Here is a 9,394-nt window from a genome sequence, read left to right as displayed (position 1 = left end):
TGATAGATGCTGGAGGGGAAGCGCTGAGAGGAGAGCCCGAGGTGAGGGGGGACTTTTCCCCCTCCCCACCGATTTCCAATGCTCTCCCCTCATGCTGCGACCCCTCCTGCCCTCCTAAAACGGTCCTGAGTGGGCAGCCGGGGGTGGGCATCCAAATTCTTGCAGGGGGGCCCGGTGACTTCTAGTTACACCCCTGTATGGCACCCTCCATATGCCTCTCACTTTAGTTGTCCAGTATATTTTCTTTGGTTCTTTATTATTATTTTTTTCTTAGCATTTTATAAATCGATATCATGTATTTTACTGTAACATATGTATGTCCTACCTGTTTTTGAAAATGCAGAACACTTTGACCTCTATATTTCCAATTCATTATTTATTTATTTTTTGGACAGTTTATCATGTTTCTTGTGGGTTGCTCTTCAAGGCCAGTTTGTAAGAAGCAATTGTTTGTTTTGTATTTATGACTTGGATATGTCTGCACATTGTTTATTGTGCCTTTTGTGTGTTGGTGCTTTTATGAGGCACACACATTTTATGGTCTTCTAGTTGATTCTGCAGGAGTGAACTGGAAAAAGAAATTAGAAGATTACATAAAAATGGTACTCAATCAAGTTTGCAGTCAAAAATATTTTGTTTTTAAATAAAAAAAATAGCCAAACATTGCTTAAAGTCATTGTTCCACAGAACAAGAGCACAGGATAGGGTTTAGTAGTCTTTATTTGTCTACACTTAAGGTAGTCACCTCTGGAGTAATAACTTTGTGGGCATCACTGACTGGAGATCCATGACAGATTATAGCAAAATATCTTGTTTTCTTTCAGTTATAATACTGTACATGATCAAAGAAGGTAGATGCCAGCACTCAAGGTTAAGGCAGTATTGGTTTGGAAATGTAGACACTTAAAGGACACCCGAGGTGAAAAAAAAATAAGGAAATAAACAATTGTATCTACCCCCCTTCTCCTAAAAGTGATTAAGGGCTTGTTTCCACTGTTGCGACGCGATTTCGGCCGCATTCCGACGCTTGTAAAAACGCATGCGGATGCGTTTCCACATGCGTTTTTACCCGCGATTTCGCCTGCGATTTCGCATGGCAGGGTGCCATGCGAAATTAACCATGACACTGCCAGGGCTAAATAAAATTGAAAAAGGTGCGAAATCGCACGCGAAATCGCGGGTAAAAACGCATGTAACAAACGCATGCGTTTTTACTATTAAATACATTAGCGGCGATTCGCACGGATTCCCGACGCAGGCGAAATCGTTGGCTCTTTTGTGCGTTTTTTTCACGCTGAAAAAAACGCACCTCAACAACGCTACAGTGGAAACAGGCCCATCCACTTGTAATACATGTGCGGATCTGCATGCGTTGGACGCATGCAGATTCGCGATAGTGGAAACGAGCCTTAAGATATTCTACAGTTTTATTTATATATTTAAATCTACGTTTTAAGTTTTTACTGTTTTATTGTTTTTGCTCAATGACACATTCATTGAAATATGCCTAAGCTAAAATCTATGAACTATTGGCCCTTTGTATTTCTTTCCTGCTCTCAGAAGCAATTTTCTACTAGGAAAGTGTTTCATAGTTGTAATTTCTTATCAGTGAGGGTCACACTGTAGTCTGAGCCAGTCCTGACTCAGACAGGAACTGCCACTTACATACCTGATGTTTAACTCTTTCAGGCAGAGAAAGAAAAAAGCAACACAGCATAGTCATTTGTGTACTAGGCACTGTACATACGCATGTCTATCTCATCATGTCCCATGTCATCTCGGGTATCCTTTAATGGGAACACTCCAAGTCAAATTGTGTAATATAGACTGGACAGACACAGGACTACCTGCCATTTACAGGAGAGGCTGTACAATTAAATAAAGGAGTAAACTAGTTCACTAACCTTATGGAAGGTCTTTATTCTGGGTCTTACATCTGGGCATGCTGTTTAAAAGTGTAAGTTTACCTTATGGCTTGCTGCAGAGGCTTTCAGAGGCTAGGGCTCTAATGCATAATGTTAGCATCTATTTTGAATACAAGGTGTGTATGTTGCCTCTATGGGGCTCTGCACACCTCAGTTGGTAGTCATTTAGATGCAGCCTGGTCTTTGGATGCGCTGCCATTTCTCCCCTGTTGTCTTTAAAAGAAAAAGTGTAAACCATTTTATGGCCAACTGCTCCCGGATTCACATCTATGCATGTTTGTTAATTAGTTACAGGTTATGGTCCCTTCCAAGAGGATGGCCTCATCATGGTGAAAGGGTCTAGTTTGGAATACTTTATACGCAAACTGTTTTTGGAAGCTAACATACTCTATTTATGTTAATTTGGTGCACCTGTATTGAGTGCAAGCTGTGTATCCTGCCTATAATTAGGCTCTGCACACCTATGCTGTCAGTGATTTAGATGCAGCCTGCTTTGGGAAGCACTGCCACCTCTCCTTGCCATATAGCAGTTTTGGTAATAGTATAATTTTAACTGAATTGACTATCCCCACTATAGACAGGTACAGCTTAGACCATGCTCTACACCTAGTCTGCACCAACTGGATCAGGATGAGGCTTTCAGCCTGCATGTATGCTTTGGGAGAGGGTTGAATTTGCACCCCCAAGTATTTATAGTAAGAGACCAACTGAAAAGCATATGGCAAAGAGGTTGCCATGGTTTTTTTTTACACATACATCAAGACCAATTTTGCTTTATTCAAACATAGGCCCGAGTAGTACCCTGATTCTTCAATTCTCCCAGCATTTCCTAGTGTTCAGTGCAAAACCCTATAATTCTGAGGTGTGAGCATATGCAGCAGGCCAAGGGCTCAACAGCTAGGATGTCAAGCAGGAGAGAGAGCGGGCATTCCAGCCTAGTACCATGGCCAAGAGGGAACAACCATTGGTGCTCGCAGAGAGCTGTACAGTAGGTGCACCCATCTACAAAAGGACCCCCCAACCTGGCAAGTACCAGCATTAGGTAGGGCCCTCCCACGGTGTCGAAGGCTTTAGCCATGTAAATGGAGGTGACCACCCTTGACCTGCAGTTGGTGTGACACACCTGTATATATGTCCACAAATGGCAAACACTCATGGACATATTTTTACCAGGCATAAATCCCATTTGGTCAGGTCGGATAAGAGATAGAATCACTGTATTCAGTCTAATCACAAGTGCTTTTACTAGAATTTTAATTTTAGTTCGTAGGAGATACAGTGACCAGATTTTTCAGAGCCCAACCTGGGACAGGGGAGGATGGTGACACTGGAATAGTGCGCAAAGGCAAAAAATGGGTGTGGCCATGACATGACACAGGCAGAGGGCAGGAGGGTGACACTGGGTATTGCAGGGTGGGAAGATGACACTAGGTGCTGCTGAGTGATAAAGTGACACTGGGTGCTGCAGGGTGGGAGGGTGACACTATGTACTGCAGGCTGGCAGGGTGACACTAGGTTCTGAAGGGTAGGAGGGAGGGGAACACTGGATATGGCAGGGTGACACTTGGTGCTACAGGGTGGCACTCGGTATTGCAGGGTGGTAAGATGACACTAGGTGCTGCTGAGTGATAAGGTGACACTGGGTGCTGCAGGATGAGAGGAAGGGTGACAAAGTGTACTGCAGGGTGTCAGGGTGACACTAGGTGCTGCAGGGTGGGAGTGGGACACTGGGTATGGCAGGGTGACTCTTGGAGCTGCAGGGTGACACTGGGTGTGGCAGGATGACAGAAGGAGCTGCAGGGTGGAAGGGTGACACTGGTAACTGCAGGGTTGGAGGGAGGGTGGCACTGGATATGGCAGGGTGACTCTTGGTGCTGCCAGTTGACACTGGGTGTGGCAGAATGACAGAAGATGCTGCAGGGTGGGAAGGAGGCGGACACTGGTAACTGCAGGGTTGGAGGGAAGGTGACACTAAGTATAGCAGGGTGACACTGGGTACTTCAGGGTGCTGCAGGGTGACATAGGTGCTACAGGGTGGGAGGGTGACACTTGGTGCTGCAGGGTGGGAGGGAGGGTGACACACACCTGAACCACTGACTTCCTGCTGGGTATTCAGGGCAGTAGTCAGACTTTCAGGGCTCTGTGTGAGAGTAGGGTTAGGTTAAAGGAACGCTATCAAACCAAGTGTTCTAAAATGACAATGTACAAATAATGTCTAAGTAGCTGTGGAAACATTTTCCTACTTTTCATGTTAAATATCAGAGGCAAAAGCTTTAATTTATTGTGTGTAGGATTTAGCTCTATTGGAACAAATAATTCGCAAAAGGGGTGTCTGCTTCAATGCACAGCCGGAGTTGTTTTTTGCATATCAAACCACAGAGTATTTTTCTCTGAAAGCAAAACAAGTAGGAAAAGCTGTAGTGTCAGGTTTCACACACAATTACAACTGTTTTTTACAAGTTACATTTCCTCTGCTCTCTGCAGACAGTTCAGTCAGAGACACAGGCAACTGCTGAGTGCTTTCTCACACACAGATGTAGTGTGAGGGAATTCTCCCTCCCCTCGTGGTTCACTCTGCCATCAGACTTGGCTAGACTTGCCATCAGTTAAAAGTGAAAGGAATTTGATACAGTAAACAAAAAAAATAAGCAAATGAAATGTATACATCAATATTTACCAGCACTTCAGGAACTCTCAGTCACATGTTAAAAAAAACATGTTAACCACTTTGCTGCCCGGGTACAATATATCTACGCTCCTTTGGACTTCAGTTCCCCGCCCGGAGCATAGATATACGCACCCCCGCCGCTACCGCCGCTGCTGCCGCTGTCCGCACTCCCGCTTGCACGTCCGCGCACTCCCGCGATCGTGCACGCCGCCGCCCGCTCGCCCGGAGATCAATGAAAGGGAAAATCCATTCCCGTTTGTTGATCTCTGCCCCCGCAATGATCGGCATGCTTCTATGAGAAGCAGCGTGACCATTGTGAAAAAACTCAGTTTCCCAGCCTCCCTTCCTGCAAGCGTCCTTCCGACGCTTGTAGGACGCCTGCAAAAAAAATTGGGCCATCTTGTGGCCAAAAAGTAATACTACACCCAAAAACATTTTTCACATACACATACATTATTTTCACTATTAATTTTAACTCATTAACTCCCACACTCCCCAATTGTTACCAATATTTTTTTTTGTAATATTAAAATAAAAAAAAAAAAATTACAATAAAAAAAAACTTAAATAGTTACCTTAGAGACTGAAATCTTTAAATATTTAAATCAAGAGGGTATAACACTGTTACTTTATAAATTATCGGCTTGTAATTAGGGATAGACGCAAAACTGAAAAAAATGCACCTTTATTTGCAAATAAAATATTGGCGCCAAACATTGTGGTAGGGACATAATTTAAACGGTGTAATAACTGGGACAAATGGGCATATAAGTTACATGGATTTTAATTATAGTAGCATGCATTAGTTAAAAATTATAATGGCGGAAAACTGAAAAATAATGTTTTTTTTTCCAAATGTTTTCCTATTTTCCCATTAAAACACATTTAGAATAAAATAATTCTTGGCATAGTGTCCCACCTAAAGAAAGCCTAATTGGTGGTGAAAAAAAACAAGATATAGTTCATTTTATTGTGATAAGTAATGATAAAATTATAGGTGAATGAATGTAAGGAGCGCTGAAAGGAGAAAATTGCTCGGATGCTGAAGGGGTAAAACCCCTCAGTTGTGAAGTGGTTAAATGATAAGTTTTCTTTAAGCCATGGTAAAATATTGGTGAAGTTTACTGATATTTTACTATCGGAATCCAGTAGTAGAATATCGCTAATTTTAGCAGTTTTCTAAACTAATTCCCTGTGTCATTTTTTCCAGGTACCTTTTTTCATGTATGCTTCCTAGACACTGACACTGGAGAGTGGACATGCTAATGAGTGTAATGCAGAGTCTCTTAATAAATTACCTGTAGGTTAAAATAAACAGATGCTGCTTGCCTGTTGCAACAGGCCATAGCTAGTGACACAAAGTTTCTTCTAGTGCTTTTTCACTTCATGTATCAAGCACATGCCAACAGATCACAGATTGCATAAGTGAGGGATAACAATGGCGCCAACAGGGCAGTAACAGGAGGGTTAGGATCGTAGGTAGAAATCACACTTCACAAAGCTCATATTAACCACTTAAGCCTATCTGGACGAACATTCTTGTCCAGATAGGCTGCGCTTGCTCCCACCGGCCGCACACGCTCCCATTGCCGGTTGTTATCCCAGCGATCAATGAATGGGATTATAGATCCCATTCATTGATCAAAGTCCCCCGCAGAAAAACCGACAGCCTGGTCTTTCTGAGTGAAAAAAAAAGTTTCCCGTCCTCATTCGTTTTCCTGGAAACAAGATCAATCGCTTCCAGGACTTTTTGACTGTCGCCATCTTGTGGCCAAATAGTAAAACTTCACCCACATCCATTTTTTATTAAATAAATACATTATTTTACATTTAAAATTAGCTGTTTACCTCCCACACCAAAAATTACCCAAATAACATAAAAAAAAAAAAAAAAAAAAAGTTAATATAAAAAAAAAAAAAAATCCATAAATAGTTACCTAAGGGTCTGAACTTTTTAAATATGCATGTCAAAGGAGTATATTAATATAATTTTTAAAATTATAGGCTTGTAAATAGTGATGGATGCAAATTGAAAAAATGCACCTTTATTTCCAAATAAAATATCAGTGCCATACATTGTGATAGGGACACTATTTAAATGGCGTAATAAGGGGGACAAATGGGCAAATAAAATACATGGGTTTTAATTATGGTAGCATGTATTCATTTTAAACTATAATGGCCAAAAACTGAGAAATAATGAATTTTTTCCATTTCTTTCTTAACCTCCCTGGCGGTAAGCCCGTGCTGAGCATGAGCTATGCCGCCGGAAGGCACCGCTCAGGCCCCGTTGGGCCGAATTGCATAATTTTTTTTTGCTACACGCAGCTACCACTTTGCTAGCTGCGTGTGCAATGCAATCGCCGTCGCTACCCGCCGATCCGCCGCTATTCGTCGCGCCATGGCCGCCCCCCCCCCAGACCCCGTGCGCTGCCTGGCCAATCAGTGCCAGGCAGCGCTGTGGGGTGGATCAGAGTCCCCTTTGACGTCACGCCATGGCGACGGGGGAAGCCCTCAAGGAGATGCCACTGAGCAGCGGCTATCATGTAGCGAGACCTTGTCTCGCTACATGAAAAAGAAAAAATTTGAAAAAAACGGATTTACTGCCCCCTGGCGGATTTTTAGCAAACCGCCAGGAGGGTTAATATTCCTGTTAAAATTGATTTAGAATAAAATAATTCTTAGCAAAATGTACCACCCAAAGAAAGCCTAATTGGTGATGGAAAAAACAAGATATAGATTAATTCATTGTGATGAGTAGTGATAAAGTTATTGACAGATGCAAAAAATGAACAACCCTGTGGGCTGAAGTGGTTAAAAAGGAGTAAGAAGAGGGCCCATTCTCATAGAGCTTACACATCCGGGGTCTTCCTGCATCAGGTCGGAGGCTGATGACCTTCTGGCCTAGAGCTCAGCCAACTGTAAACAGCAATGTAAAGAAATGGGTGCAGCCATCTGCCACCACCCAAAGTTTAGAGGGGTATAGCATGGCGTGGTCAGGGCTGCCAGCAGAAATTTTGGGGCCCCTCACACATCGTCAGGCCTGTCCCCCCCCTCCCTGGGCCCACCCACTGGTTTCTGTGCCCGCCCACTAGTCACCCCACCCACATGTTCGTGCGCAAAGTGCGCTGTGGCGAAAAAATGAAGAAAGCGGCATGCACAGCGTGATGCTGCAAAAAGTGGGCGTGGCCATGGCATGTTGTGGGTGGAGCAAAATACTACCAAAACACAGGTAATCTCCCGTTAACAAATGAGATAAGGACTTGTAGGTCCGTTCTTATCCTTTATCCATTATCTTTTGTTTCCCTCTTTTCTTCCTGTGCCTCTTTTGTCCCCCTCTGTCTCACCTCAGTTTGTACCTCTTTTGTATCCCTCTGTGTGACCTCATGTTCCCATCTCATCTCTTTTCTCCCTGTGCCTCTTTTGTCCGCCTCTGTTCCCCCTGTGCCTCTTTTATCCCCTGTGTTACCTCTTGTCCAGTTCTGTCTCAGCTTGTCCCTCTGCCCTAGCCAGGTATAGGTGCTCCCAGTATAGGTATCCAGGCATAGGTGCCCCCAGTATAGGTAGCCAGGTATAGGTTCCCCCAGTATAAGTAGCCAGGTGTAGGTGGTGCCCCAGTATAGGTAGCCTGGTGTAGATGCCCCAGTATAGGTAGCCTGGTATAGCTTGTGCCCCAGTATAGCCCAGTATAGGTATTCAACTATAGGTGGTGCCCCGGTATAGGTTGCCTGGTATAGTTGGCCCCAGTATAGGTAGCCTGTTTTGGGTGGTGCACAGGGGCGTTGCTAGCCCTATTTTGGGGGGCCCGTGCCCCCAATCTGTCCTGGGATGCCACGGATCTCCCTGCCACTGCTGCCCCGCTCTGCCCTGCTCCACTCCGCTGTCCCCGCTGACATTCAGACCTCGATCAGCGCCGGGCGACCAGATAGAGCGGGCGCTAGGACCTAGCGGACACCGCTGATATGTGGAAGTGACATCACTTCCGCATATTTGTGCCCGGCGCCCGCTCTATCTGGTCGGGTCGCCCGCTGATCCTGAGGTCTGACGCGGCAAGGTAGGTGGGGTGGGGAGCGCGCCTGTCACTCACTACCTAACGGGGGTCCCTGTCACTCAATCACTACCTAACGGGGGTTCCTGCTGTCACTCACTACCTAACGGGGGTCCCTGCTGTCACTCACTACCTAACGGGGGTCCCTGCTGTCGCTCACTACCTAACGGGGGTCCCTGCTGTCACTCACTATTTAACTGGGGGTGCCTGCTGTCACTCACTATCTAACGGGGGTCCCTGCTGTCACTCACTACCTAATGGGGGTCCCTGCTGTCACTCACTACCTAACGGGGGTCCCTGCTGTCACTCACTACCTAACGGGGGTCCCTGCTGTCACTCACTATTTAACTTGGGGTCCCTGCTGTCACTCACTACCTAACGGGGGTCCCTGCTGTCACTCACTACCTAACGGGGGTCCCTGCTGTCACTTACTACCTAACGGGGTCCCTGCTGTCACTCACTATTTAACTGGGGGTCCCTGCTGTCACTCACTATCTAACGGGGGTCCCTGCTGTCACTCACTACGTAATGGGGGTCCCTGCTGTCACTCACTACCTAACGGGGGTCCTTGCTGTCACTCACTACCTAACAGGGGTCCCTGCTGTCACTCACTATTTAACTGGGGGCCCCTGCTGTCACTCACTACCTAATGGGGGTCCCTGCTGTCACTCACTACCTAACAGGGATCCCTGCTGTCACTCACTACCTAACAGGGGTCCCTGCTGTCACTCACTACCTAACGGGGGTCCCTGC

The sequence above is a fragment of the Hyperolius riggenbachi genome, chromosome 4 (genome assembly GCF_040937935.1).
Source record: "Hyperolius riggenbachi isolate aHypRig1 chromosome 4, aHypRig1.pri, whole genome shotgun sequence".
NCBI classification, from domain to species: Eukaryota; Metazoa; Chordata; class Amphibia; order Anura; family Hyperoliidae; genus Hyperolius; species Hyperolius riggenbachi.
This window is presented reverse-complemented; position numbering follows the sequence as displayed.